Source organism: Zootoca vivipara, chromosome 1, assembly GCF_965207765.1.
Source record: "Zootoca vivipara chromosome 1, rZooViv2.hap1.1, whole genome shotgun sequence".
In the NCBI taxonomy this organism is placed as follows: Eukaryota; Metazoa; Chordata; class Lepidosauria; order Squamata; family Lacertidae; genus Zootoca; species Zootoca vivipara.
In genome coordinates, this window is record NC_142582.1 from 86,179,626 (window position 1) to 86,195,440 (window position 15,815).

The 15,815-nt window shown below is 45.2% G+C and overlaps 1 protein-coding gene across 2 annotated transcripts in view; it reads left to right on the plus strand.

The window, feature by feature from the left end:
* Positions 1–4,243: 4,243 nt before the first annotated feature.
* The window catches only part of NR1H3 (nuclear receptor subfamily 1 group H member 3), a 32,291-nt gene continuing 20,719 nt past the window's right edge, over positions 4,244–15,815 (plus strand). Inside the window, exon 1 of one of the 2 annotated variants that reach the window (XM_035114877.3) lies at positions 4,244–4,513. The gene's annotated coding sequence lies outside the window, so the exon portion shown is untranslated. The remainder of the gene's footprint in view (positions 4,514–15,815) is intronic. The other variant, XM_088654442.1, reaches the window with a different exon arrangement.

The following is a 15,815-nucleotide window of genomic DNA, read 5'->3' on the forward strand; positions in this document are numbered from 1 at the left end:
GAGGCAATCGGGGATGTTTAAAAACAGAATTCGAGGAGCATGTTGCTTATAACAGTGAGCTCAATTAATTAAAAAAACCCCACACATTTAATACACCAGAAGCAGAAGCCAGCTAGGGAGGCAGTGGGACGATACAAGAAGGGGACTTTAAAAAGGTTAAGATTGCACAAAAGCTGGATGGATTATTTGTGATTGTCTGCACTGAAGAAGGTGTAGGGCAGGGAGTATTCAGAATTGATGCAACAGTGGTGACATGAGATGTTGAAGGCTTTATCAACAAATGAAAAAATTAACAAATCACTAGATCTAAATGGAATCCAGCCAGCAGTCATGGGTGTAGCAAAGGGGGGGGGGTGGGGACAGCTGCCCCCCTCCAATCAAGTAAAACAATAGAAATACTTAACTAACTGACCAAGCACGTTGGTTCTAACAAAAGTCCTTACCCCTCTAACAAAAATCCTGGCTACACCCATGCCAGGAGTTATTAAAAAACTCAAATATGAAATTGCTTATATATATGCATGCGTGTGTCTGTGTATTTATATACCATCTTTCAAGGCAGCGTACAACAATATACACTAATAGAATAAAACATAAAATACTATTAAAACAAGATCATCCTTGAAAAATTGACTGCTTCCCATCAGCTCCAGTCAACACAGTCATACTGACTGATGAGAGTTGTCATCCAAAACATTATTATTGGTAATATTAGTATTATTATTAGTATTCCGCCCTTTATCCACAGATACCAGAAAATATGGAGGGCACCAGGTTGGCAAAGGCTGTTGCATACTACCGTATTGCTCCTGCTTCATTAGAGCTGCTGGAGTTCCTGTTGCCATCACTGAAAGGTGGGGATCGAGCTGTCTTTCCCAGCCCCTGCTGGTGGAAAATGAGAGTGCAACTTCAATTCACTTCTCAGAGCGCTAAGCACCTGAAGTACTGTACTTAGGAATGAATGAATTATAAATTATATAATTATATAAATTATAAATGAAGGAAGAGCCCCTTCATTTATAGGTAATTTCCCTAAAACTACTGTAATGACTTCACTGTGACAAGCAATGTGCAAACGGTCCATAGATATAGATATTCTGGTATTTATAAACCATTTGATATTAATAATTTCTAAGTGGTGTACATAAAATGTTAAAAAGTGCTGTACAAAGCATACAATTAAAATCCATCCTACAAACAGAAAGTTACCTTAAAACGCCTGCTGAAACATTAAAGTCCTTGTCAAGCACCTGAAGTCTAGCACGAAGGGGGCCTGTCTAATGTCACTCAGGAAGAAGATCCACAGGATAGGTCCCACCACACCGAATGCATGGCTTCTGGTAGTTACAAGCCATGCATCTGAATCCTGCAAGGACCATTAGAGAGACTCCCACATAGATGTCAACGATAAATATGACAGTGATAACAGGGATCAGGCAGTCCTTAAGATATCCTGGACCCAAGTTATTAAGGGCCTTGTAAATTAACATGAGAACCTTGACCGTGAGTGTTTACAATCCCCCCTCCCCAACTCAGGATAATGCTTCAAGTATCTGACGAAATGGACTGCAGTCCATGAAATCTTAAGCCATATTGCCACAATGCACTTCTTAAGGTGCCACAAGACTGTTGTTTTTGCTGTGAGATGCTAACACGGCTACTACCCCTCTGGGAATTGCCCCATGACAAAATCTTTCCCCAGAGAGAACAGCCAATGAAGATTAAAGCAGCATGTTGTGAGAGGAGGACCACACAGCAGTGTTGTTAATAATAGTGCAATCTGATGCAGGTCTACTCGGAAGTGAGCCCAGTTGAGTTCAGTAGGACCTAATATTTTGTAAACAGTAATGTTTCAAAATAGTTTTAATTTTGCAGCCACACTCATATTGCCTTTTCCTCATTTATCCTTGGTATGAGTGAAGCAGAAGGGGAAGGCGACAATTTTGGAAAGTCTAATTGTACTATTAAGCATAGCCATGCTCTGATGAGGGCTGTCTGGATCATCATGTAGGCAGAGCAAAGACCAACAGGCCCAAGAGATGAATGTCTATTTTCAAAAGTCTGCAGATCTCTTGAGAGGTGGAAAGTGACATTTAGAGAATCCTGCTTTGGGGCAAATGCATCAGAAGCATCTTTGGGCATCTTTCTGCCTATGTTCCTATACTTCTCCAGGGGGTTCCCATTTAGGGAGAGCATGGGGACATTCCTACACCCACCCCACCCCCACCCTTGGTGTTTTAGATCAAGTGATTTAAAATAAGTGATGGCAGGGTTTAATGCAGAATCTGTGGCCCTCCATGTATTGCTAGACTACAACTCCCCCCCCCAAATGAACCTATGCTGCAATTCTCGCAATAAAATAAGCAGCACATAGACAGCACACAAAAAACTACCACACTATTCAACGTTCTCAATCTAGTGTTAACCATCCAAAAATAGAGAGAACAATGTACAAAAACTGTTACAGAAGCCACAAACAGACAATGCATACAAATTTTGTCCAAAAGGACAAAAAGTGTACAAAAGTGTACAAATATATCAAAACCTTGAGAGAGAATTTACTGAAGCAGACCAAAACTCTTCATGGGCGAAACAGGTGACAAATGCCGGCACCCTGTTTAACTCTTGTGCGCAATACTATTGACACTTTGTTTGATCAACTTTACTAACTCTTGTGCGCAATACCGTTGACACTTTGTTTGATCAACTTTACTAACTCTTGTACGCAATACTGTTGACACTTTGTTTGATCAACTTTACTAACTCTTGTGCGCAATACCATTGACACTTTGTTTGATCAACTTTACTAACTCTTGTGCGCAATACTGTTGACACTTTGTTTGATCAACTTTACTAACTCTTGTGCGCAATACTGTTGACACTTTGTTTGATCAACTTTACTAACTCTTGTGCGCAATACTGTTGACACTTTGTTTGATCAACTTTACTAACTCTTGTGCGCAATACTGTTGACAACTTGTTTGATCAACTTTACTAACTCTTGTGCGCAATACCGTTCACACTTTGATCAACTTTACTAACTCTTGTGCGCAATACCGTTGACACTTCGTTTGATCAACTTTACCTTCATTGACATCTACAGCTAAAGGAATTCTAAAGACTGGCTAAAGGAATTCTAAAGACTGAAATTTCCTTTTGGACAAAATTTGTATGCTTTGTCTGTTTGTGGCTTCTGTAACAGTTTTTGTACATTGTTCTCTCTATTTTTGGATGATTAACACTAGATTGAGAATGTGGAATAGTGTGGTAGTTTTTTGTGTGCCGTCTATGTGCTGCTTATTTTATACCAGACTACAACTCCCATCATCCTGACCATTGGACATGCCAGCTGGGGCTGATGGGAGTTGGAGTACAACAGTATCTGGAGGGTCACATGCATTCCTAGGAGGCAGGATCTGCTGCCCCTGTAGACCTGAGGTGGTTGCCTTACCTTGCCTCACGGGGGGGAGGGGGGCTGGCCCCCTGGCTAGTGGGACCCAATGTTCCGACTCAGAATAAGGTAGATCCCTATGTTCCTATGCTTGCTTTGTGTGCGCTGCTGTTTGCAACCTGTTATACATTGCCAGTATAGGAAGAGCACTTGGCAGCAAACTTACAGCCTTCCAGAAGTTGTTGGGCTGCATCGCCCACCAGAGGAGCTGCAGGCAACTGCATCTGGAGAGCCACCATGTCCCCACTCCTTTAAGTACAAGGGGCATTTCGTCCGATGGGCCATGGAGCCACTGACAGCAAAGGCTCTCAACTGCCTTTATCAGTAAACACGCTAGTGGATCGGTGCGGAATAGTCCACTGACCTCCCAGCGAAGCTTGGGACAAGGGGTGCTGTGTCGGTCCCAAATAGGCTTCAAACGATTTCAGACTGTGATACTTTTTTAACAGGCAGACCTTGTGGGGAAGGGGAATGTAGCAAGGCTTTGGGTTGCGCGGGATCCTTTTTGAAAAGAAAAGAAAAAAGTAAAGAAAAGACCATAAATAATCATGCCTATGTTACATATTCTGTACAACGCCCAATATGTTTGTTTCTGACGAAGGGCGTTATAAAAACGTGAAACAAACAAATGATACTCGCAAGCAAAGCATTCGGCGTGCAGAAGGAAGGAGGGGCTTCTTCCCTTGTGTTTTGGGTTCTCATGCACACCACGCCGCCAGGATGTAGAAATCGGAGGGGGCGAAAGGAACACCAGGGGGTGGAGTTGGGGAAAGTTCAGGCATGTGACTCGGAGACTGCTGCTGCTGCTCTTGCTGACATTACATCACTGCAACTCGCGCAGAGCGGCTCTCGCCAGCCCGAAGTCAATAGCGTGCCGCTGAGCTTCGCGCGCTCGGCGCCGATCGCACCCTCGCCCGGTTGCCGTGGGCCTTCCTGGGGGGCCGGAGCTCGCTGCCTGCTCCCGACCTGCCCCTCTTTCTCCCGAGAGGGGGGCTTCTGGTTGCCCTGTCGCCTCCCCTTCCGGGGCTGCCGGCGCGCCTGGAGCTGCTGTTGCTGACGCTGGTAACTTCTTTCTTTACGCGATCGCCCTGGGCAACCGGGGAGTTTGGTGGCGCCCGCTCGAGAGAGCGCATTTTCACCCACCGAGGGGCTTCGGACGCCGCGTCCCGCCGCCGTTCTGTGCTCCTATTCGTGGAGGCGCCAAACTCGAGCTACCGGCGTCAAGCCACCTGTTGGCGCTCGGGCAGCGTACACACGTGCGCCTAGATGCGTGGCTATAAAGAGGGCGCTTGGTGCTTTTCTTTCCCCGGATTGCTGTTTGATTGCAGTGTTACGGAAGTACAAGTAAAGAACTGCTTTACTTGTCCCATTTGCGGAAAGAAACATTTTCAAAAAAATGGCTTAAAAGAGATAAATGAATGCGCACATTCGGACCCCCCCATTTTTGGATGTATATTTTCAAAAAGGGGAGGGAGATTGGTTAATAGGAGTGTAATTTCTCCACTTTCCAAGACATGTATGGATGGAACGCTGGCACTAGTGATTGTACAAAACACATGCCTTTGAGTTGCTGTACGATTTACACTGCAGTTGGAAATACATGCACTTACCTGGGAGTAAAACGTTTTTTAACACAGTGGGGCTTCTGAGTAAATTTTCACTCATTCAGGCCCAAGTGGGAGAGAAAGAAGGGTGAACATCTTATCACATGACATGTGCAGGAAGATGTCTTTTCCCTTGTGCGCTTTCGGTCAATACAGTGTGCAGGCGCATTTGTCTTCTTGTAGAAGGGCCATAGTGCACAGATAGAACAGCTGATTTGCATCCAGAAGGTCCTGGCATAGGGCTAGGAGAGACTCGCTGTCTGAAACCCTGGAGAGTTGCTGCTAGTCAGCATATTGACAGTACTGAGCTAGATGGATCAGTAGTTCAATCCCAGCATCTGGCAGATTTCTGTTTTCCTATACAGTATATAGTAGTCATCATTATTTGCAATTTAAAAACTTTGACACTCCTGTCACTAGGGAGCTCACAAGACCTGGAGAGATATGCCTTTGTGCGGTCAGCTTCTTGTCTATATGAGTTTTTAGGAGGTTTGTGTGAAAAGCCCAATCAGGAAAAGAGGACACAAATGATTGATGATGGTTTTTTGCTCAGGGCCCACCAAAAGCTGCGCCACCATTAGCAAGGCTGGAAATAGAAGTATCCCACGGCTTCTGCTTCAGCCTGGGAAACCAGCCGTGAACTCTTTGCTCGGTGGTGAACTCAGTAGGTGGCCTTATCTGTCTACAGTATCTCCCTGGAGTTGTAATTGCGTTGCACTTTACTCACCAAGAAATGTCAGAGAAGAAATTAATATTTAAGCGGAGAGGCAAGGTTAAATATGGAAGATTGTAAGATGCCGATATTAACCAGCTATCAATGTGTGGATGCTAGCTGGAAGCCTGGTCTTTGTATTTGAAAGGCTTAAATAGGGGACAATGGCTAAGAGCCATAATGGCTAAATGGAACTTTCGTCTTCAGGATATCAGTTTCTTTGAGTGGGGGGCAACAGTAGGGGAAGGCTGCTGGATAGGCATAGCCTAACATAACGTTTGTTGTCTGTGCCCTGCTAACCTCCAGGTTAGATTACTGCAATGAGTTATACGTGGGGCTGCCTTTGAAGACAGCTCAGAAATGGCAGCCAGTGCAGAATTCAGTGGTCAAGCTGCGTATCCAAGGGAAGACAGTCTGAGCAAAATCTTGTCAAAGCTGTATCAGCTACCAATCAGTTTCTGGGATCAAGTGAAAGTGCTGGTTTTTACCTATATAGCCTCAGGACCCCAATACCTCAAGGGCAACCTCTCCCCACATGAAGCAATTTGGATCCTGCATGCTCTTTTCTGTGGGAGGTAAAAAGGGTGGCGACATAAGGATGGGACTTCTCAGTGGTGGCTCCTCATTTATGGAATGCTTTCCTCAGGGAGGTATGCCAGGCCCCATTACTATCTGTTTTTACTGGTCTGGTAAAAACATTCTTATTCACCTGGAACACACACACACACACACACTTTAGGTTGTTTTCAATCCATGTTTTATTACTGTACTCATTTTTGTAAGTCACTTTGAGTTTCACTTCTCTGGAAAAAAGCAAATACAGTAACAATAATTTGTTTCAAGGTTTCCCAGAGACATTTGGTAGACTACTGTGTGATGCAGGATTCTGGACCTTTGGTCTGATCCAGCAGGGTTCTCTTCTTACATTAAGTGGTGACCAACCTTTGGCATGTGCTGTGTACCGAAATCAATTCCATGTGCATTATGGTAGCTGCCTCGGTAATTGACCAAGCTATGAAGCAAGCAGCAGTGCTCTGAATGAACCCAGACACATGAAACCACCTGCTTATTCAGCATCCAGAGTACAGTATCATAGAATTGTAAAGTTGGAAGGGGTCCCAGGGGGTAATCTAGTACAACCCCCTACAATGCAGGAATCTCAACTAGATCATACATGCCAGATGGCCATCAAACCTCTGCTTTGAAACCTCCATTGAAGGAGAGTCCACCACCTCCTTCCTTGTAACTTAAAGCCACTGGTTTGGGTCCTAGTATCTGGAGCAGGAGAAAACAAGCTTGCTCCATCCACCATGTGACTGCACTTTAGATATTTGTAGATGGCTCTCATATCTCCTCTCAGTCTCCTGTTTTCCAGGCCAAAAATACGCAACCGTTCTTCATAAGGCTAGATTTCCAGACATCTGATCATTTTGGTCAACCTCTGCACATGTTTCAGCTTGTTAATAGCCTTCTTAAATTGATTTTCTTGCACCAGGCTTAAACTGATGTTAGGTGATGTCTGGTCTTCACTGAGCATTCATTCTGATTTGTTTGTGAGAAGATTTTATGACAATGAACATCCATCCTGCATTCATTTTGAGTTGCTTGCAGAGTGATTAAATGTCTTCCCATTAATCCTACACATTTTAGTGCATTTCCCCATCTTTGCATTTCCCCCTTATTTTACTGACTGCTAAAGTCTGTTGCTGTTGTTCTTAAAGTAGATTTGTTGCATCAGATTAATCAACTTTAGTTGCGCAAACCTAAATTTCCAGTATGCAATTGGAATTCCAGTATCCTCCCATAAACTAGGTTATCTGATGTGCATTTGATGGGGATTTAAGAAAGGCCTCCTTAGGGGCTGTAACCAGACTTTGGAACTCCTTACCAAGGAAGTGTCACTTATCTATTATCTTGTTAGTGGCCTTCCACCAGCCGGCAACCCCCTTTTTATTTAAACAGACATTTTGTTTTCTCTCCAGCTCTTTGTTTAACCTGTATTTTGATTGTGTTTCAGCAGGCTATTTTTTTTTAATACACTCATTTGGTGACAAACAGTGGGGAAAGGATTTTGCTTTCATATCATGCTTGTCTGCTTCCCAAAAGCATCAGGCTGACCACTGCTAGAACCCTGGACCAGATGGACCTTTTGTCTGATCCAGCCCTTCCTAAGTTCATTCTCCCTTCCATTTAGTAGATCCGTAGGTTGGGCAGATCTGTACTTTATGCAACAGCGGTAAGAACTGCTGGCCTGCTAGCCAGATATGGCCTACGGGAGCTTCCCCATCTGGCCTGTGCAGTAATTAGACTTTAAAAACGGTTTCCATTAGTGCCAATGGAAACTATTTTTTAAGCCTAATTGCTGCTCAGTGGGAAATTTTTGGTTTGTGAGGGTTGCAGCTAGAGGCAGGATAGTTAACCCTTCCCCTGTGTAGTTCCCCTATGCCCTCATTGAAAATTGTTGCCCTACCCCACAGCAGTTAGACTTGAAAACCTGCTTCCAGGTTTTCCCAACCCTGTGGCTAACCTGATGTTGTTGTTGTTGTTGTTTAGTTGTTTAGTCGTGTCCGACTCTTCGTGACCCCATGGACCAGAGCAAGCCAGGCATCCCTGTCTTCCACTGCCTCCCGCAGTTTGGTCAAACTCATGTTGGTAGCTTCGAGAACACTGTCCAACCATCTCGTCCTCTGTCATCCCCTTCTCCTAGTGCCCTCAATCTTTCCCAACACCAGGGTCTTTTCCAGGGAGTCTTCTCTTCTCATGAGGTGGCCAAAGTATTGGAGCCTCAGCTTCAGGATCTGTCCTTCCAGTGAGCACTCTGATTTCCTTAAGAATGGATAGGTTTGATCTTCTTGCAGTCCATGGGACTCTCAAGAGTCTCCTCCAGCACCATAATTCAAAAGCATCAATTCTTCAGCGACCAGCCTTCTTTATGGTCCAGCTCTCACTTCCATACATCACTACTGGGAAAACCATAGCTTCAACTATACGGACCTTTGTCGGCAAGGCGATGTCTCTGCTTTTTAAGATGCTGTCTAGGTTTGTCATTGCTTTTCTCCCAAGAAGCAGGCGTCTTTTAATTTCATGACTGCTGTCACCATCTGCAGTGATCAAGGAGCCCAAGAAAGTAAAATCTCTCACTGCCTCCATTTCTTCCCCTTCTATTTGCCAGGAGATGATGGGACCAGTGGCCATGATCTTGGTTTTTTTGATGTTGAGCTTCAGACCATATTTTGCGCTCTCCTCTTTCACCCTCATTAAAAGGTTCTTTAATTCCTCCTCACTTTCTGCCATCAAGGTTGTGTCATCTGCATATCTGAGGTTGTTGATATTTCTTCCGGCAATCTTAATTCCGGCTTGGGATTCATCTAGTCCAGCCTTTCACATGATGAATTCTGCATATAAGTTAAATACTGAACCTGGGTGTTTTGTTCTGGGCCCCAAATCTCCTGCCCCTCTTCTCAAAACTGTTTTAATACCTTTGCTTACATGCTCCTGAGCATGATGAAGAGCACAGTGCCATTCCAGCCTCCCACCATCTTAATTTGCATCTGTACATATAATTCAACATACATAACATATATAAATATGTGTTGGGGCTTGTGTTCGGAATCTTTTTAGCACTTCATAGAATCATAGAGTTGGAAGAGATCACAAGGGCCATGCAGTCCAAAGTATGTTGCTATACAGCGGGAATGGGGAACCTATGGCCCTGCAAATACTGCTGAACCTCAACTCCCGTCAGCCCCAGCCGGCATTCCCAAGGTTGGTGGGAATTGTAGTTCAACAACGTCTGGAGGCCACAAGTTCCCATCCCTACTGCACAGAGGCAGCCACAGGGTTAGGAAAGCCTGGAAAGAGGACTACTGTAGAACACCGTGAGCTTTGTTTCTGTAATTTTATAAACGTATTTAAAAATAAATCATTTGACTAAGGGCTTTGTCCAGAGGCAAGGGCTTGAGCCTACCTCCAAAATACGGTAAGTGTGTGTGTGTGTGTGTGTGTGTGTGTGTGTGTGTGTGTATGTGTGTAGGGGGACACACAACATTTTAGGGGAGGGAAGGGAAACAGCGGGGGGGGGGGGTAGATTCTGCTAGAGCCCACATAGCAGACAGATCACACAAACAGGTCTCGATTTCAAAGGGGAGTCTCATCTTATTAAGATGCACTTGACACTTCTTAAGTCTTAATTATCCAGTTTAATTGGAAGGAGATGATATATCCTTCCATTGTTTATTATTTTCATGTTTCCTTCATCCACGTGCGGCTTTCAGTGTTATGAGGTGTGTAGGACATAAAGGAAAAACTTAGCACAGAATATTTCTAGCTTTTTGTGAAAGCAATACAATGATGTGGTTATTTGATTTCAGTTTCCATTTTATTATACTGGAGATGGGGAACCTGTGGCCTTCCAGATGTTTTGAGGCAACGGCTCCCATTATCCCTGACCATTGGGCCTGCTGGTTGTGACTGTTGGGGGTTGGGAGTCCAACAACATCTGGAGGGCTACTGGTTCCCCATCTCTATGGCTACTGGTTCCCCCTGCAATGCAACAGACAGTGTTTTACACCAGCAAGGACTGGTGATCACCTACAGGAGCTATGGAAATAAAAGAAGTTGCTTTAAGCTGCCTTGGCAAGTTGCTGGTTAAAGTAAGTACAGTAAAGCCTTTTCAGACATGAGACATCAGGAAGGGCAGGGCATTGGGAGAAACAGAGCAACGCTCCAAGTAATTGAAGCCACCCTGGAGAAATTCAAGGCTCTTGTTTCTCGTCTGGTGGGTGTGCCTTGAGTGCAGCCCTGCCACTGGCTGGCTTGGAGCCAAGGACACTCAGCTTGACTTGCGGGACTGTTTTCTAGCAGGCAGTTTGTTGTGATGTCAGATGTTGTGAGAAGGGAACGCAACTTGGCCGGGCAAAGTCTGCAGAAAGTTCGTCTTCACATTTGGCCTTGTACCACTGTGCAGGGAACTGTACATTCCCTGGCTCACAGATGGGCTTCTCCCACTTTCTAGCCATCATTCTCCTTATACCCAATATGGAACTTTTAAAGTTCTCTAATATTTTAGTTCCTTCGCCCCCGCCTCCTCCACTAGTTTCTCTTATGGACTTCAGCAGCCAGGCTAGTTTTCTTCCCATGTCCATCTCTTTAGTGTTCAGTCAGTAGACCAAATGAGCAGCCCCGTGTAGAGTGTATTGTAGTAATCTAACCTGGAAGCATCTAGGGCATGGTTGACCAAGGTTAGTTTGCGTGGTGCTCCCCAAACACCCAACAATCAGCTGGGTGGGGCACGGTGTGCAATGTGCTTTGCAAGCTCTATGCTCGGCACTTCCCAAGCGCCAAGCTTAGGGCTTGCAAAGCCCTTTGCACAGTTCTTCCCAAGTGCCCGAGAACCACCTGACTGGAGACACTCATAATTGGCAATGCCTGCAAACCCCCTTTGGGCCAGACCCCACTGCTACCTGCCCCACACCTGTTGTCACATATGACTGGCTCAGAGCCATGGCTTGCCTGGAATGGCCTCACAGGCCAAAAAGGGCAGTCCAAATCTGTGAGCTGGAGGTCCCCCACACTTGCACAACATCATTAATCATCCACTCTACTCAATTCATTGCAAGTGATCCAATAAATACTTACAAGCAGAACCGTACTGTAGCAAAAACCCGGTCTCCCACACACCAGTCTTATATAGATGCATATTTGTGGGCAGCAGCCCTATCACCACCCAGGCTGCCCTCCACCCTATTTAAGCTCTCGCATGTCCCCATGTATACAGAACGTAAGCTCACCACACGGGAAGACCTCACTCACTCACTCACTCACTCACTCACATACATACATGCAGTCTTTCTCTCTCTCTCTCTCTCTCACACACACACACACACTCAACCCACGCTCATCCCTATCACTGTGCTTGGGTTGAGGGAGGAGTTTAAACCTCTCTTGCCAGCCCAGGGCTGTGGTGGGTGAATTCTCCATCACAGCACTTGCTGGATTTCCCCTTGTGCTGGGCTTGGTGGAGAGGTTTAAACTGCCCCCAGGACCAGATTAAATATACAGTGGTACCTCGGGTTATGAACTTAATTTGTTCTGGAGTTCCGTTCTTAACCTGAAATCATTCTTAACCTGAGGTAATGGGGCCTCCCGCTGCTGCTGCTGCGCCGCCAGTGTGCAATTTTTGTTCTCATCCTGGGGCAAAGTTCTTAACCCGAGGTACTACTTCCAGGTAAGTGGAGTTTGTAACCCAAAGTGTTTGTAACCCGAGGTACCACTGTATGCCTCTCAGGCTCAGAGCTTTTGCACCCGCTTGTGGGCTTCCCCTCAACATCTGGTTAGCCATTGCAAGAACAGAATACAGGACTATTGAGGCCTTTGCTCTGATCCAGCAGGGTTTTAACATTGACAGGTTGTCCCAGGGCAAATGGTACAAGAGTGCACTGATGGCAGAACAGCTGAGTTCACATGGATCGGCGTTGAGGCTTGCTTCTAGCTTTTTCCGCAGTCCAGCGTTTTCCCTGACTTATTGTTTCCCCGACTATTGGCTGTCCTTGTCACAACGTGCCTCAAGCTGCTTTGTGGAGGATGGGAGGAGGTAGGCACCATTCTTGGGTGTCCCACCCCACACCCCTGCTTTTCTCTCAAGGGAAGAGCACTAATGTGATTTTTCCTGTTTGAATCCCTTGACAAAGTTGTCAAAGTCATGATTGCATTTCCTGCTGTCCGTCCAAAGGTCAGCGCTGATAGTGGAGTCAGACCTGGCTCTGAGCTGAGCCAAGAACCTAAGGTTACTACAGTTCACTTTCAAAAGTGCAGACCCTCCTCTTCTCTCTCGGGGGGGGGGGGGAGCCCTTAGCTACCTAAGCGGGGAATGAGCTTTGTCAACCAGATGAAGGGAAACATGCATCTGTGTGAGCTTTTTTGACTTTGTCTTTCGTGGTTTTGGAGTGGGAGAGGCAGCCCTTGTATCCTAATTGTGGGAGCAAAGGGTGGAGCAGAGAAAGGGAAAGGGAAACAGTCCGCAGAAGACACTTAAGTTACACAGTTAATTTGACAATAAGGTATTCTTAAATTTCCAGAGTTGCAGTTGTAGTTATGTTTCATAAGGCTCTTCATTTTAAGATATTTTTGAAACTGAAACAAACACTAAACTGGTGAGCTTTTATAAAAAAAATAGTAACATCCTCATTTGTTAATTTATTTAAGTACTTTTTTCTGATTACACCTGATTTAAGCTTTTACACCCTGCTTTTAAACGGTGTCTTTATTGCAAGCCTTTTCTCCTTCTCCCCTTTGGTAGCTGTTAAAAGAATCTTGCTGGGTTAAACCAAAGACCCATAAGGTCCAGCATTTTCTTTCTGACAGAGACCACTTAACTGCCTCTGGAAAACTCACAAGCAAGACATGAAGACAGCATTCCTATTTTGATCTTTTATCCCCATGTCTAATATTCAGAGGTCCTTGAATATGGAAGCTTGAGTTAGCTATGATTAATAGCTCCTGCCGTACATTGTACTACTTTCCTGCCCTGTGCTTCAAGCTCTTCAAGCCCTTGTGCTTTGTATTATAGTTGATTGAAGTGGCTGGGCTGCATCTCCTTCTCCTGCCAGCAGCCCCTGCCAGACTGTGCCAGGAGAAACAGGAAAAGGTCTCCAAGCCTGTGATTGGGGCTGATCCGTGCACCACTGTGCCACAACCCTTTTCTGCAAGTTGTCGCTGGAGCTGTGACATGCATGCAGAAACATTATTATTGTTGTTATAATTTATCATATCCATTGTTAATTAAACAATACAATACGAAATGACAAGTAAAAATAAGATGACTTCAAAGTCCAGACTTTCTATTTAGCAAGGGTGGGGAACCTCGGCCCCAGAGGCCACATGTGGCCCTCCAAGTCTCCCCATCTGGCCCTTGCTCTCCTGCAACTCCCCTCTCCTATAACATGCCACTCACTGCTCCCGCTTTTAGCTCTCCTTAAATGTTTTTGCCTGGTGGGAATGTGTCCTTGAAGCCTGATAATGTCTCTTCCTTGCCTGGATGGAGGATAGAGAGGCGTGTGTCTTAGTGATTCGCAGTAACTAGCTTTCTGTACAGAGGCAAAATTTATCCCAGTTGCTCCACCCTCTTTTGCCTGTGCACTACCTACATGTGGCGCCAGGAAGGTTTCCCAGAAGAGAGTGTGGTTCTGGGGCTGAAGAAGGTCCCCTGCCCCTGGTGTATGGGGTTTTGCAATATTAAGGGCAGTGGAAGCAGAAGACTTGGAGGGCACATAGAGATAGAGGGAAAGCAATATGGAGAGGGGGGATAGGGGTCCTGCAGTGTCAGGGAGAAGGTCTAAAGCAGGCATCCCCAAACTGCGGCCCTCCAGATGTTTTGGCCTACAACTCCCATGATTCCTAGCTAAGAGGACCAGTGGTCAGGGATGATGGGAATTGTAGACCAAAACATCTGGAGGGCTGAAGTCTGGGGATGTCTGGTCTAAAGGGTCTGGCCAGCTAAAGATTGTGGATGTCTGGCCTTCTAGGGATCTCTGGTAGTTGTGGAGCAGGAAGAGTTTTGTTGACAGGTGCAGCTGTTCCTGACCCTTGTGACACCGCAGGAAGGCACTTCTTCTTCTGCTGCTGCTGCATGTGACCCTGTCTTACAAACATTAAAAGCACTTAGAACCCCCTTTAGGTCAGGAATAACAATGTTGACTGGAGTTGGGCGATGAAGCCAGTATTTTGCCCTCAGATGAGCTTACAGTTGGAGCCTGTGCAACAAAATAAGAGGCAGTCAAGCTCAAGTGCCGGCAGTTGTGGTTGTGCCACATTTTGGCTCCTGAGGTGGGTCACAAAATAGCTCCCACCTCCCTGCCAAAGAAGAAGCAGGGAATGAAGATCTATATCCGGAACAAGCAGCGAAGAAATATCTCCATCGGGATCTGTGGCTCCCATGGATCCTGCCGCCTGAGGCAGTTGTCTCACCTTGCCTCAAATTCCTGTTTGAGAAATGGCCAGAAAGATTACCGTAAGAACAATCCCTTCTTTTCCCTCTCTTTCTGTCCATTGGAGGACTAAGTAAATCCTGCAGGCAGAGAGGGGAGGGAATACCGTACTGTCTGTTTTAGGATCTGCTTGTGACTGTGTACACACAATGCCTTTAAACCACCTGCAAAACACATTTCCCTCATAAAATTCTGGGCACTGTATTGTAGTTTATTAAGGGTTGATGGGACATGGAGCTCTGTGAGAGGTAAACTGCAGTTCCCAGAATTCTTTGAGGGGGGAAATGTGATATGAATGTGCTTTGAAGGTGTAGTAGTATATATGCAGGATCTATCTATATCTATCTATATTATTATTATTATTATTATTATTATTATTATTATTATTATTTAGAAGGGTCATGTTTGTTATAGTCCACTCGCTTGACCGATTCCGCTCAAATTTGGACATAGCGTTCCTTGCCAATACGAGAGTGTTTGCAGAACCTTATATTGTTAAGATCCCACCCCTAACACACCTAAAAACGTGATTTTATCTTTTTTAAAAAAGGCAAAATATACAGCCCTCAAGTGGACATCAAAGGAACAGACGGCAAAATACATAAAGACAGACCAGACTTTCAAACATCAACTATCTTATTCCTTTCTTCCTAATTTCACACACAATGCCACAACAACGCATGGCAAGGCTACCTAGTCTACTATAAAATTACCAATTGTCACCTCTCTTTTAGCTCTTTCTGCCCAGGACACCTATGCAGTGAGGGGCAGAAGAGGAGGTGACCCATTGATTCAAAGAGTCACAAGCAGCAGGTTTTTGTTTAAGGATGAGGTGAAAAGAACAAAACGTGGGTTCTGGATTGCTGCTGTGAAATGGGCTTATCTCCTTTTCCTAGAAGGTCTGGGATGAGGATTGCTTTTGCTCTGGGGGAAAAGTGTTTTCAGACAAAAGGTATCTTTCAGCTCCTGTGAATCTCCTGTCATGTTCAGTCAGGGAAAAGTTAACTTTTGTGTTCTGTGAAACAACTGAAAGAATGGCACTGACATTTGCTTCAGTCTTTTTT